The 15,909-nt window shown below is 41.5% G+C and overlaps 1 protein-coding gene across 1 annotated transcript in view; it reads right to left on the bottom strand.

Moving 5' to 3' along the window:
• The window catches only part of LOC140201425 (synaptosomal-associated protein 25), a 169,910-nt gene that overhangs the window by 107,285 nt on the left and 46,716 nt on the right, over positions 1-15,909 (bottom strand). The window lies entirely within an intron of this gene.

The following is a 15,909-nucleotide window of genomic DNA, read 5'->3' on the forward strand; positions in this document are numbered from 1 at the left end:
AAAAGGCATACCGGTTAGTAAGTTCATTGGTCATCGTAAATTATCCTGTGATTAGGCCAAGGTTAAATAGGTGGGTTACTGGCCAGTGCGACTCATAGGGCCAGAAGACCCCTTCCTGTGCTGTATCTCTAAATCAGGTTCCTAAGGTTGTCATAGGCGGGGGTGATAGTGGGGATAAGCTCCACTACCTATAAAGTGCTCCAAATGGCGTGTGTCTCTAACAGCCTCTGGCAACCAAGTCCAACTCTTGGCTTTCACGTGTGGCTGACCTACTAGGCCTGGCGGAACTGTTTCTACTGACAAGAGAAGGGGCAAAGGCAGACCACTGGTGCCTCAAAACCAGTTGCTTCGGGCAGGTGGGGCTCATCAGCCTTGGATGGCAGCCTGCCTAAGAGAAGGAAGACTCTGATTTTAAACCACCATGCCTTGCGGCCATACCCACCCATGGGAAAGGCTTCAAGAGTAAACCCCAAGGAAGAAATCTGGAGTCGGGGTCCCTAAGGCAGTTTGATGTTGTTTACAACTTCACTCTGGCAACCTCTGCGACAACATAGGTGCCAAGATGTATCGGCGCTTGCCCTTCCCTTGGATTACATCGGTGACATGGACAGGGGGAACACGCTGCATGGGAAACAGCTGGTTCTTCAAATCTTCCCACCTTGGCTTGCACCCTGGGGAGAAAACAGTCCATCAGAGGCACAACCCCATGATCCCCTGGGATCGACAGCTGCCTACTAGAATCTCCAAATAAGTAAATAAAAACGTACAAATCTTGTTCTCGTCTTAAAATTTGTGCCACTAATGTCAGGCAAGAACAGTGACCTACTGTATGTTAACTTGACTTAAAAGAATACGATGATAAAATGTCAAAGCAATTGTTCATTAAAAGCACGGACTCTGCGCGCCCTTACAGGTGAGCTGAGCAAGACAGTCTGGGACCTGGTAAATCTGGCCATTTGAATCGACAGCCAGGCAATGGAGTAGCGCAGAGGAAGAATGCCCTGACCTTCCTTCTCTTTAGATCATTGTTCCTTCACCCTCTCCCTCATCATCAAGTACCGAGTCTGTGGAGGAACCCATGCAGGTGGTGCGCATGCATGTATCTCAGGAGGAACGAGATTGGTGTAGGAGTTATTGTCTCTACTGTGATGATCCAGGACACTTTTGAGCATCATGTCCCAAGCACCTAGTAAAAGAAGATACCCATCAGCAGGAAAGGAAAATCTGATGGGTTGGGCAAGCATCCTCCCCAATCACATGATGCTTCCAGCTTCTTTGGCGTCAGGGCCCCAGACCCATGAGCTTCAGGCATTAATTGACCAAGGATCTCATGGATATTTCTCTGGTTCAAAGATGGAGAGTTTTTACTCAACAATTGAGAGAGAACATTGATGTCAAGGCTCTGGATGGTCAGTCTTTGGGTCCCAGGAAGATCTACCTTTCCAGGGAACCCTTCCAACTTGTACTAGAAGAAACAACTCTCCTCCCTCGTTGACTTGCCTGAAATGGTGCTGTTGCTTGGCCTTTCCAAGACTGGGGACCGTCATGCCTGTCCACCTGTCTGGGTCCAGCTCAATGCACTGTCAACGTATCCCCTCCTGTGCCATCTGCTAATGTGAACCTGTCTGGTGTTCTGGCTGAATATGCTGGCCTCCCTGAGGTCTTCGGTAAGAAGAGGGCCGCCACCCTGCCTCCACACCAGTTATTGACCTCTTTCCCAGTACTATTCCAGCCTGCAGCCATCTCCTTTCCCTCGCTCATCCAGAAACGTTGGCCATGGAAGAATACATCAAGGCAGCATTTGTTTAGGATTTATCCATCCATCAGCCTCACCAGCAAGGGCGGGCTTCTTTTTTTGTGAGCAAGCCTCCCTACTCACACGAAAGCAGCCCACCCCACATTGATTATCAGCCTCTCAAAAACATAACGGTGAAGAAGTGCTACTCCCCTCCCCTGTTTGCACCTGCATTTGAAAACCTCCAAGGAACAACCATATTCTCCAGGATAGATCCGCACAATGCTTACAACCTGCTTCATATCCAAGAAGGGGACAAGTGGAAGACAGCATTCAATACTATGAGTAGCTCAGAATGCCATTTGGTCTGGCCAGCACCCCTGCTGCTATTCAGGCCCTGGTCAACATGCTGGGACATGCTGAGTCTGTTTTCATGTATTTGGACAACATTCTGATCTATTCCCACTCCCACCAGGAACACATCCAGCATTCCCAGAAGGGTCTCAGATGGCTCCTTGAGAATAACGTTTTACGCCAAGCCAGAGAAGTGCGAGTTCCGTAGAGAGCAGGTGTCATATATTTACCTCTCCTAGTGTTCAAATTGACCTGTGTAAACTTCAGGTAGTCACAGAGTGGCCCAAATTAGTTCATCACTTCACGAGGTTTGCAAACTTTTATGGCTACTTCAACAGAAACCCCAGTTCCATCACGACCCCCTGGAATGCATCCATCAAGAAGACCTCTGTAAGATTCCTTACGACAAGTGAAGCAGACCAAGCATTCTCAGAACTAACGTGACACTTCACCACTGCTCTGACGCTGCAACACCCAGACCCATCCCAGCCATTCATCGTCAAGGTGGATATATCAGATGTCAGCATTGTAGTTTTACTCTCCAGTGCTCTTCTCCAGATAACCAGCAGCACCCCTGTGCCTTTCATTCCCGTCTTTGACTCCTGCTGAGTGTAACTTCAATATCAGGAACCAAAAACTTCTGGCTGTCAAGGAGGTCCTGGAAGCATGGGGCACTGGCTAGAGGGGGAAGAGCACCCTTTTTCAGTATAACAGATCACAAAAACCTCTGCTATATTCAAGACACTAAGAGACTCAACTCATATTAAGTCTGGTTTAATTTCACCCTCACCTACCATCCCGGCAACAAGAATACCGAGGCCGATGCTCTCTCCCAGCAGTTTGGCATGTCTCAGAATAACGCCAATCCAGAGCCCATCTTTCCTTGCTTGTGCATTACTTCTCCAGTGATTTGGAGAATAGAGGCAGAGGTGAGGACCACCCAACAGTCGGTTAAAGGCCCAGGTGGGGGACCTCTGAACCGGCTGTTTGTCCCTGCCATGATGCGCCTCAGAATGCTGGAATGGGGAAGAGTCCTCCCTTCAGGTTGCACGTTAGGAATTCAATGGATCCTAAAATTTATCAAGGGACAATTTTGAGTCAGAATCAGAATCAATTTTATTATCACTGTTGTGAGTCATGAAATTTGTTGGCCATCTCTGTCCCAGGATGTTCACGACCTCATCCCTGCCTATCCCACTTGTGTCCAGAACAAGGTGCCTTGCCAGCACCCTGCAGGTCTGCGATGTCCAGTGCCTATGCCTCACCACCACTGAACGCAGTGGATTTCAGCATTGGTCTGCCCCTGTCTGATGGAAACACAATTCTGGTGGTTGTGGACCAATTCTCCAAGGCTGTCCACTTCCTTGCTCTCCCTAACCACCCTCATGGCGCAGTACATGTTCAGGCTGCATGGCTTCCCTCAGAATAGAACATCTGATCGAGGTTCACCACTCTTCCCTGACCAAAAGATTGACATGGCAGGTCCTGTTGCTGAGCAGTTGGTCTAACATTTCAAGTGCACATGGAAATGGGCCAGGCTTCTGCACTGTGTGCTCAGAAACAACATGCCCGGCAGCCTGATCAGCACTGCTGAGAAGTGAGGCCTCCCAAGCCAGGGGAGAAAGTCCAGCTGGCATCTAGGGATCTTCCCCTGAAAGATGAGAGCCACAAGTGGTCCCATATCAACAAGGTCTCATATTGATTGTGCCTACCATCATCAATGAAGATGCACTGAGCATGTTTCCCAGCTGAAGCTGGTGACTACCTACCCCCTTGTTCCAGTCACCCCCCTCTCCCCTCCTCCTCCCTGCCTGGTAGCTGAGTCCCTGGTCAATTCTGTGCGGCACCTCCTGGCATCTCACTGGGTGTGGGGGCTTGTTCCTGTATCTTGTGGATTGGGAGTTGTGTGTCCCCGAGGAATCATCTTGGGTTCTGGCCCATGACACCTGGACGAGTCTCACATCCTGGACTTCCGGCAGGCACAGGCCTCTGGCAACTTGAATGCTGCACCTAGGAAGGCAGGCCCTGTCACAACCACGGACTCTGCGTGTGGTTTCTGCGCCCTCGCAGGCTGGCTGTGGAGCTGGTTCAGCAACCATACTCATCAGTAGGCACATTCCCGCCAATTATCATGTTGGTATTTAACTCCCTTCCTCTCGTTGCAGTCTTGTTGAGACTTGACCAAAAGCACAGCAACAACCACACTCCCTGCTTGCCTTCGTCCTTGTTCCGGGAAAGAACACTACCGTTTAGATTGCTGCTGTAAAGAAGCAGTTCTCGTTAAGTATTAAGTTACTGCTTCCTAGTCGTAGTGTTGGCATTAGCTTTCGGTTTGAGAGTTTTAGTTAACGACCCTGTAGGCCTAGCGTTTATTGTTCCTTGTTCTTTAATTCTACACAGTTTTTATTAAAAGTCAGTGTTCATCCATTTCAGAGTCTCTTCCTCTGCACTTGGACCGTCACTGCACACTTGTTTGTCCTTAAAGGCATGTTGAATATTCTGGGAATCTGTAACTTACCTTCAAACTAATGAGATGGGCATTCAGAAAAGCCTAATGTCTACCCATCTCAATAACTTTAACTCATAATAATGATTTGTTGTTTCAGAGAGATGCTGACCTCGTCAATTCTCCTTCTGCCTAAATCACATTTCAATCGTCAGACATCATTTAAAGCTTTGTCGTTTGTTGGCTCGCTCTCACTGCACAGTACGAATGATTAAATGGGTTTACAAGAGTGGATTTGCTTTTCATGCAAATACATAAAGCCAGATATATTCTGTTTATTTCCGACAAATCAGCTGCTCCAAATCTATTGATCCTTCAAATATTTTACTACCAGAAACAAAATCAAAAATGTCATCACCGGTAAAAACTACAGTGTCAAATCTGTTCTAGAAGGATGCAAGATGCATGCTTTATTTTAATTTGTGTTACTTAATCATGATGATGGTAGAGTCTGCAAAGTAATCACTGCAACTATGAACATAGCAATACAGCAAAAGAACCATGTTCTGATTTAACAGATTATGGAAGAGCATTTCAAAAAGAATTTAAATCAAATTAGTTCTAAATCGAAGGAAATTTAATCTTATGGACAAGAATATATTTTTCATCCAAAATTAGATAAATGATAAATGACAAATGACATTAAGCTGAATTTGTCATTTTTGCTAAGTAATCTTCACTTGCATCCTTTGGTTTACTATATTTCAATAGAAAATCTTTTCAATGATTGCATTCCGATTTTTCATGGGGAAAATATTTGCAGGAAAATAATGAAAGCCCTGGCAAACAAAAAATATACAATGTATTCTGAAGATGTAAATCACAAGACACTGAGGACATCACCATCAGGATCGAAACTATCATGACATTTTTAAGTCACTCATTCCAGCAGACATCCATATTGTAAAACGCCATTACAATTCCCAACCTCCAAGTGAAAATGGCAATCAGTTGCTGGCCTGATTCAGTAATTTCCCACTAAGTAAGGAAATACTCTGTAGCCAGCACTGGAAAATTCCCCAGTAGGAGATAAAGCTTCAAAATTTACTCAATATTATCATAAAAATCAACCTTAAGGAGCAGTAAAATTTCTGGGAAGGTGAAGTGGGTCGGTTTAAAATCGGGTGTCTCAGCCTCCACACCAAGCTATGATATTCATTCTATAAACATCATAGCCTTTCTCTCTCCTTCAAATACATTCTTTAAGATGTATTTCTCCATCCGTGGCCATACAAATACCTGCACATGTGCCTCACTGTGAAATTTTGCTTGGTAATTGTACTGTGAAGCACCTTCGTGTATTTTATTACATTAGAGAGGGCATACATAAACATGTTGTTATTAATATTGTTGACACAAGAGACTGCAGGTGCTGGAATATGGAACAGCACACAAGGCACTGGAGAAGGTGAGGAAGCATCCATGAAGGAAATGGGAGAGTTGATATTTTTGGTCAAGGCCATCTAGACTAGGGATTCCCAAGCTTTTTTATGCCATGGAATCCCTGATCTAGGCTGATATAAATATTACCAAGTTTTAAAAAACTGTCATGTTTCAATAATAGTTCTTGACATGATGAATGACTGAACAGACTGATCTTCACCTCTAACCGGAACAGACAATGAAAGTCAAGGTGAACGACAAATTTTCCATCTGCTGGTCACAAAATGCGTGTGCAATTTTAACTGCGAGACCTCAGTCCCAATTTTACTCTTATAGTCTCAAATTGTAGACCTTCTTCAATCTCATAAGAAAACAAAAAAGTATAAACGGGACATTTCTGGGTCTCTCAATCAAGACTCTGGTGGCAAGGAGATCATGACAGATTTGGCCACGTAGGTTTCAAGCAAAAATTGCAGTCCAAGCCCAAGAAAGAAAGAAGGGTACGATTTAGTTATTGGAGCAGGTCATTTTGAGAAAGTGGAAATAGAACAGAAAGTTGCAAAAAAGGAGAGGATAAAGGCACAAACAGGGGGGAGAGAGAGGGATGCAGAGGGTAGTGAAGAAGAGCTTGTAGGAGTGAGAATGGGGGGGTTGTTCAAGAAGAAGGGGATGTAAATGTCAGCTGTTACTTTTGCTGTTATCTGCATAATCTTCCGGGCAGATCACTGAAAGTGACCTTTTTGCAACAATTTCCAGGAGTGAGCGAGATAACTTGCCAGTTGTCAGCTGTACTCTATTGGTAGTGCTTTAGGATGGCAAAAGTTTGTTCAAGTCCTGCTCCAGAAAGGGTTCAGTGCAACAGTTCAGGCTGATGTTCAGTGCAGTATGAATGGAGTGCTACACTGTCATAGGTGCTGATCTCTGGACATGCTGAAATGAAGTCCTGTTTGTGCTGTCAGCTGGACACTAGAGATGATAAGGCACTACTTTGTAAAAAGCTGAGAATATCTTGTCTGGCAGGCTACTACCTCACTAAATGACTGTTTATCACGAAATAGCTAGCGAAAGCTTGCAGCGTACTTATTAGTCGTTCTCTTTCAAAAGCTGCTGGATTAATCAACTAGAAATAACTTCAGGATACCCAACAATGGTGAAAATGCATTGCTTTTTCCTCTGTTCTTAATATTTCCAGAGAGTGATTCCTCAGGAAAAAGCCAAGAACACTATCCCGGCTGTACCCAGTTTGTATTCAATCCAGTTATAATCACCTCACAATATCACAACCTCAGCAAAAATAATTTGACAGTAATTTCAGTATTTATTCAAATATTAAACAATTTAAAGGCCAACAAGACTCAACAACACTAAAGCAATTTAGAATCAGTGGAAAGATATGAAGGGAGTTGAGGATAAAAGAAAATTCACAGAGTGGTTAGGGTCCTAGAGTTATAGAAGGATACAACATGGAAACTGGCCTTTCCATAGTGACCACCAATCATCGAGTCCTACTCTAACCCATTTTTCATCTGCCAACATACAGTACATTTCAACTCTCCTCAGATTCTAGCCTTCACCCACACACCAGGGGCTACTTATACCAGTCAATAAACCTACAAATGGGGTCTGGAAGTTGCTGCGTGCAGTGAGGGAGGCAAAAATCTCTCATAACAATGGAGAGTTCCATTATGATTCAAACCAATGTTCGTTGACTAAAACCTGGGAAGTGGGACCAGCATGGTGAGTTCATTTTATTGGCAGGAATGGGCACAATCATCTGAATGGTCTCATTCTGTGTCATATATTTCTATGGTCAAATGGAAACTCTCGAAGCATACAGAAAGCTACCAATTCTGATGACAAAATGCAGTTTTCAAGGTAAATCAGATCTTAACCAAACAGAAAGGTAACTCTGAATTATTGGATAAAATTCTGAAGCTAATACAGCCACCATTCAATTCTGGGACAAGCATTTGAGTGCGAAAACAGCTGATTGGGAACTAATTCCCACACCTTTGATGTCCTTCAGGCTCCCACACAAAATGAGTCAGAGCAGTTCAGAAATAAGTCGACCTACCTGATGTACAAGCTCCCTACAATGAAGCACAGAATGACACTAAACTATGCATGCATATGGAAAATTAGATGATTTGCACAGGAATTAAAACATGTTAATAATGTTAAATTGAATACAAGGCACACAAATACTAGAAAATAGGAGCAGGAGGAGGCCTCTCATGCTCTCAAGCCTACCCTTCCATTTAATATGACCATGACTCTCCTGCTTCTGGTCTCAGTACCAGCTCTACATAGCACTCACTACCAAGATCCTTCAAAATTTGATCTTCCTCAGCTCTGAGGACGGCCCTGATGTAGGGGTTTCAAAATAAAATATCAACAACTCATTTTCTCACACAGATGCTGCTCAACCCAATAAGTTCCTCCAGTAGATTGTGTGTTGCTCCTGAATGCTTAACTGTTGGCTTCACTGCATCACCTTGACAGATGGTGCCATCCATTTCTCAAATCTTTGGTTCCTAATCCCCCCCCAAGATGCTGGAAAGCCAACCATTAGTGCTGCGGGAGGTAGTGAAAAAGATACATTATAGCATTCTCCTTCCAACTCACCTCCTTTTTCTCCCCTCACACTGCAGCATAACATATACTGAATCTCATTATTTATATTGAATATAATTAAAGCATGATGCTTGGAATCCACATGCTTGTTAATATATTTTCCCATCTCCTTCTCTGAAGTCTACCAAAGGCTCAGGTTACATCAACACTAATGCTTGCCCTCCTACTCTGTCCCTTGCCAATACCAGCACAGGTGCATTGTCAAAAGGAATTTGAGGAGTAAACAGAAAGGAGTGCACTGGGTGTCACACACAGCCCAAGACAGCAACAGCATTGCAGAGGAGAGTGAATTGTAACACACAGATCTGTGGGAGTCTTTTGTATTGTGGTGTTGTCAGTAGCCCCTAGGGAGGGAATGACTTAACCAAGCAAAATATTGGGCTACTTGCTTTGTACACTGAAGTACAGCTAATTATCTTTATATCGCTGATGTCTCCAATAGCAACTTGAAATGATCTAGAGGCAGAAGCCCCAATGGGAGGAATTACTGACTGGAGAAAATGTGTAAACTAATGAAGTGTGCACTTTTTGATCAAGGGCATCTCTCAAGCTCTCCAGAAAAATATTGAAAGAAATTAAAAGCTTCAGTAACTAAAACTAAATAGGGAATGGGATATATAAATTTAAGCATCCACTAAAAACACCAGACAGGTTAACTGCTATATTTATTCAGCTTATAATCAAGCATTCATTTAAAATCCTATTTAAAATAACAATGTTGTGTATTTTTAATGAATTTATTAAGCAGGAATGCTCTATCAAAGCCTTTAATATAATAGACCCAATTGTCATTAGCGGAGACATGAAACACACATAACATGCTGGAAGAACTAGTCAGTCAGGCAGCGTCTCTTGAACTGAATAAACAGTTGGCATTTCGGGCTGAGACCCTGCTTCAGGATATTGAGACATGAAACATAGTGGTGTCAGTCCATCCATCAACACATCAAGTCTGAGATCATGTACCTATTAACACCAATAGCAAATGCAGTGGATTACTGTTAATCCGGACACATCGGGACCTGTACATTTTGGCCCAACTAAGAAGCTGCCGCAATTAGCCAAAGTTTCATAGAAATAGTTAAAACAGTATAAAAAGGACAAATGAATTTTAACTGAGTAACAATTTATGCACTTAAATGAAATACAGAACAAATTAGGACACTGTCAATACTACTATAAAACTATATTAGTTCCTAACAGTTATCAACAGTACAGTGGAATTCATCCAGTGTGTACTGTTCTTTTGATTGACTGTAAACAAACAAAATCAGCACAGACACCTAGTTCAAATAATGGACTGTCTTCATACAATGCTTTCAACACTTGCATCTCCATATCTTCATTTTCATTGTAACATTCAAGATGATTGTCCATATCTTCAAATTTTTCATAGTTTTTTTTGTACTTGAAGTAGTGAAATAGTTTCATTTTCACTCTTGGCCTTTTTCACATCTCCAAGCCTGAATGTTTGAAACCACAATGAGTAAAACAGTTCTGAATTGTCTTACTGCTCATTTCTCACCAACTATCAGTAACAGAAATCACTGCTTTTCAAATACAAACACACACAACTGATCCTATTTTAAAACTTTTCACTCTAAGCATGGTGTAGTGTCTAACGACCACTTAAGTGCACATGATCAACACTAGTTAGAAACTGTTTGGCCACAGTCTCCCGTCTCAATTAAGCAGCATAGTGTCCCAAATAAAGGAAGGGAAACCCAGCTATTTTCTCTATTAGTTTTTGTTCTTTAAGAGTTATCCCAAATAAGCACCTGCCCAGATTAACCAATGGCTCAATTAACAAGTATCCACTGTATTACATTTCATATATAGGATTGCCAACATTTTCGATAGCTATTTCAAAGCATTTTGGCAAAATAGTGTGCATACATCAGTTAAAAAATGTAATTTACCAGCATGGCAATACAGATGTCAATTTGATTAATTCATAAACTAAATCTGTGACACTTCACATAGAAGCTGTGGTTTGAACCATGGTAATAAACCTACCATATTTGGAGGGTAGCTGCCAGTGAATTTAATGACACATTCAAATTATTTTCAATTTGCAGCACAATAGATTAAATGTAATTGCAATTTCTTGAATGTTTCGCGGAAATCAAACGAACTGCTGCTAAAGGATGAAGCAGATTCCCTCAAGTTGTTTCCCCTTTACGTCCATCCTAACATGACCCAATATTCAAACCTGGGTTTCTGGTCTAACTTAAACAATACAGAAGGGGACATTCAGCCCCATTGTTAACTCTTATCAGAGCAATCCCTTCAACCCCATTCCTCCCTTCTGCTTGTGCAAAGGGTGGGGTGAGGGGTGGGCTTCAATGTTTCAATGTCATTCTATGGGCTCATGGATGTCTGAGAAGAGTAAGAATTTCAGGTTGTACACTGTATACATTCTCTGACATTAAATACAATCTTCGAAACCTTGTCTTTACTTCTCTGTTCTCCTGCAACTTATTCTCCCTGGTGTACATCTTTGGGATACACAAGGAAACAAACACCTGGTGGAAGCACGCAAACTCCACACACTGATAACACCAACAGTTATGATTGAACCTGGAGCCGTAAGTAGCAGTATTTGCTGCACACTGTACCTTCCCTAACACATTCTCTCTTTCTTTCTCTCTCTCTCTCCTCCTTCCCCCTCTTTCTTTTGCCAAGTCTCTCTTTTGCTCTCTCTAACAGAGGCACTAGGTTTAGGAAAATCATTTGTCTTTGTGGCTGAGAGGTATCGCTCACTCTCACAGCCACCCTAATCCCCCATGTGCTGACATACCTCTCTGATGGACCACCCTCCTCCCCATCCAACCTATCTTTAATCACCACTACTGTTTTTTTTCTTTGAGACAACACACATCAGAAAGGCATAATCTGTTCATGAAGAATATTTTCAATACCAATCCATGCTTCTTTTGGTCTACATAATATCGCTTTATGGGAGAAGGGAATTAGAGGGTGATAACCCAAACTCCTCCTCAATGTTACCTTTGAATTATCTCTGTATATCCTCTTTCATATTCTCACTGTACCAATGTGCATCACGCATACCTTTACGGAATATAACTTAAGATGCTACTACAATGATATCCTATTCAGTCAATGACTTAAAAGAACTTTGGATGTGTGCAATGAGACTCACATTTTCAGAATCTACAAAATAATTTACAATGCAATTGTGTTCACGTCACAGAAAAGGGTCTCCCTTTTCTGGCATTTTGTAACAGATTGTGAAAATTCACAATTCTTCAAAACATATCACATAGTTCAGCCGAAGAATGTTGCAAGTGATTATTAAATTGGCAGTGTTGACAGTAACTAACCTGAGCTCAAATGCCATCTATAAATTCACTGCGTGACACAACTGTTTTTGGCCAAACCCGAGATGGTGACGAGGAGGCATACAGGAGTGCAATAGATCACTTGGTTGAGTGGTGTTGCAACAACCTTGCACTCAAACTCAGCAAGGCCAAGGAATTAATTGTGGACTTCAGGAAGGGGAAATCAGGATAACACACAGCAGATCTCACTGAGGGGTCAGCAGTGGAAAAGCTGAGCAGCTTCAAGTTCCTGGGTATCAACATCTTTGAGGATCTATCCCGGCTGGGCCCAACATATTGATGCAATTATGAAGCAGGCATGTCAGCATCTATATTTCATTTGGAGTCTGAGAGGATTTAGTATCTGGAGCAAATTTCTACAGATGTATTCTGGCGAGCATTCCGACTGGTTACATCACCGGGTGGTATGGAGGCACCAATGCGCAGGATCAGTAAAAGCAGCAGCAGGTTGTAAACTCAAACAGCTCTATCATAGGCACTTGCCTCCCCACCATCAAGGACATCTTCAAAAAGCAATACCTCGAGAAGGTGGTATCCTACATTAAGTACCCTCACCATCAGGGACATTCCCTTTTCTCATCACTACCATCAGGGAGGAGGTACAGGAGCCTGAAGACACACACTCAATGTTTTACAAACAACTTTTTCTCCTCTGTCATCAGTTTTCTAAGTAATCTATGAACTCAAGAACACTACCTTACTATTTTTCTCTCTATTTGTACTGCTTATTTATACAGGTACTGCCTATTCTTATTGTAACATATGATAATTTTAATGTATTGCACTGTACTGCTACTGCAAAACAACACATTTTATGGCAGATGTCAGTGATAATTAACCCAATTCTGATTCTGATCTTTAGAAGTATTTTAAATATGTTTCAGAGTTTGTTCCACCAGCAAGGATCAACAGACTTTGAAGTGTGGAAAACCATAAAATCAATATTCATAAATCTAAATTTCAGAATTGAATTGAATGTTAAGGGATTGATGTTAATATGGAAATAGTAATCCCAAAATCAGAGTATGGCAGTTATCATTCAACTCCTGCTGTCAGCTTCATAAGAGTGATCCAAATTCCCACCTTAAACAGACAGTAGTGTTTAATAGCATATAATTCACTGATATCACACTTTTATTTCACTTCTTCACCCTCAGTAGATTTTTAAAAACTCATGATCTAGACGTACATTTTTATATCTGGCTTCATCCATCATTCCAAGTTTCACAGATCTTAATACAAATACTAAAGCTTCATTCTCAACTTAAAAAGGAATTAAGTTATTAAACCAAATAATGAAATTTAAGAACCTTCAAGACTACTAAGATTTGACAATTAAAGTTGAAAATACTTTTATTATCAAAGTATGTATACATTACACAATCTTGTGATTCATCTCCTTACAGACAGCCACAAACCAAAGAAACCCAAAATAATCCATTAAAGAAAAAGACTATCAAACACCCAATGTGCAGAGAGAGAAAAAGACAAATTGTGCAAGCAATAAAAGTAAGCAAGTAGCATTCAGAACAAAAATGAGCCTGCAGACATGAAGCCAGGCATCACTGCATTTGCAGTAGGCCACAACTTCAGTTCAGTGCAGAGCTAAGCAAACATTGTGGAACAGCAAGCAGAACCTTGCCTTTTCAATCTGGCCCAGTATTTAAATCATCCAACTATCAGTTCATTCCTCGCTCTAGGAACGGGCCCTGTTGCTTTGATATACTTTGGGCCCAGACCCCACTTCCATGCTTTGGCCCGTACCCGGCTTTTCCAATTCCACTTGGAGCTAAATCAATCAAACCTCAGGTCTTTCCTCACTCTCGAGGATGGGCCTAGGCTCCGCCTTGACTCTTCCTTGCCTCCATTCTCCTCGAATCTGCCTCACCTCCACTTGTCTTGATTTTGCCTTGCCTTTCCATTGCTTGTGATTATTGTTTACCAGAAACAGTGCTATTAATAAAGTATTCTGTTGTTTTCTTTGTTTTGTTTGCCACCGGTAAGTAATCGCTGGGCTTCACCAGTTCCATCTTACACCAGAAGTGCTATAAAGTAGCTAATTTTATGCCTTTTGTTTAAAGGCAACTATCCAGATATAGAGGTAGCTCAGTGAAAGGAATGAAAAAATCACAATGGTTGAAAAATGCCCAGAAATGTTAAGCCATAATTGGAAAATAAATGCATCTCCTACCATCTGTTTATGTTAATTAGTTAAGCTCCAAACTGTAGTTTAAATATTAGATTAATCCATCTGGCAGTACATCAAAACTTTTGTTTGATTTGATCAAGTTACTACCATTAACTCAATAAATATTACCACAATATGTAATGTTATGACATTTGTTCATTAGCAAATAAGCTGCAGTGCAATTCAACAAGAATGTAAGGAGATGAAAGTAGTAGATAATTTAGCCCCTCAATTCTGTTCAGTTACTGAAGCAAAATGTGGCTGATTTTGAGCTTAATCCACTTCCCTGCCTTTTTCTCATTCTCTCTAGTTCCTTTAGTGTCCACAGATCCACCAATCACAGTCTGGATTACATAACTGTGCATTCACAGTCCTCTGTGCTGGAAAATTTCAAGGCTTATTGCTCTCTATGCAAAAGAAGTTTCTCCTCATCTCGTTCCTAATATGCTGGCCCTATATGATACTTTGTCCCCTTTTTCTGGAGTGTACAATCTGAGGAGGTATTTTCTCAATCTCTTGCTAAACCCTGTATCTCATTCTTCTTTCTAAACTACAGTAAGTTTAGGCCAGTCTTCCTCAATCTTTCGTTATAATTACAATCTCCCTTCTTACTATTGAGTAATACCACCATGAGATGAAAGTAGCAGCCTACCAGTGAGTAATAACACAGCACACACTGTCAAACTGTAGCTTTCATTCAGTGAGTAATACCACAATATGATGTGGAATATAATTAATTTAATGAGTAATGCAACAATAAAAAAACTACACTGCATCATGAATCCAATGATTAGTGATGTTTAACACTGGCTACAGACTTCAGGTGATTCAAAAATTCTGGCATTAAGTGTATAGAGTATATCTTTTCCTCTTGAAAATATTTATCATCATGAACTGATCGCACAATTTCAAGCTCACAACCAATCATGAATCCTCCACATGTCCAGCAGTTAGACTTCTTGTAGTTTGTCCATTTCACAGTTTTGTTAATAAATGTATACTAGCTTATACATTTAATATGAAGGCTGACATTTAATTGTATCCATTGCAAGTAGGCCTCAAGCCTGTTGTTCATTTGACGTTGACCCCTGCTGTGAAGTTTAAAATTATATTCTCTTCAGACGCAAAATTCCAAGGACAGGACAAGAAGAAGAATTGTGTGTCTGTGTGTTGGAAAAGAAGCTTGATGAGATTATTATTTAGAAGGTGAGAAAAAGTCCCAATTGACCCTCGGTGATTAGTCAAACAGTTAAAATGTAATGGATGAAGATGTAGCATCCCTTTGACACTAAAGAATTTCAAGCACCATTTGAGTTGAGGTAGCACTTATTTTCTGGGTGCAAATAATGCCCTTGGAGCTTCATCTGGGGTTCTGCCGTATGCACACACATTCCTCATGCAAGTCATGTTGCCAGATGATATTGGTGAGTGGGTTTCGAAGCAGGAAGGAAGAATTCCTACCAGTTCTAGACAAAAGGAACTTCATGCTGCAAAATTCTGCAGAGAATTGCAGAAAAAAATCAGGAGGGCATTGGAATTTCTTTCCACTATTTTGTAGCAATACAGCTTCAACAGGAGCAGCACAGTAGCGTAATGGTTAGACCATAAGACCATCTGGCCCATTGAGTCTGCTCCACCATTCAATCATGGCTGATCTTTTTCTTTCCTCCTCTTGGCCTTCTCCCCATAACTTTTAATGCCAAGTCAGATCAAGAACCTATCAATCTCTGCCTTAAATACACCGAAC

This window comes from Mobula birostris, chromosome 8 (genome assembly GCF_030028105.1).
Source record: "Mobula birostris isolate sMobBir1 chromosome 8, sMobBir1.hap1, whole genome shotgun sequence".
In the NCBI taxonomy this organism is placed as follows: Eukaryota; Metazoa; Chordata; class Chondrichthyes; order Myliobatiformes; family Myliobatidae; genus Mobula; species Mobula birostris.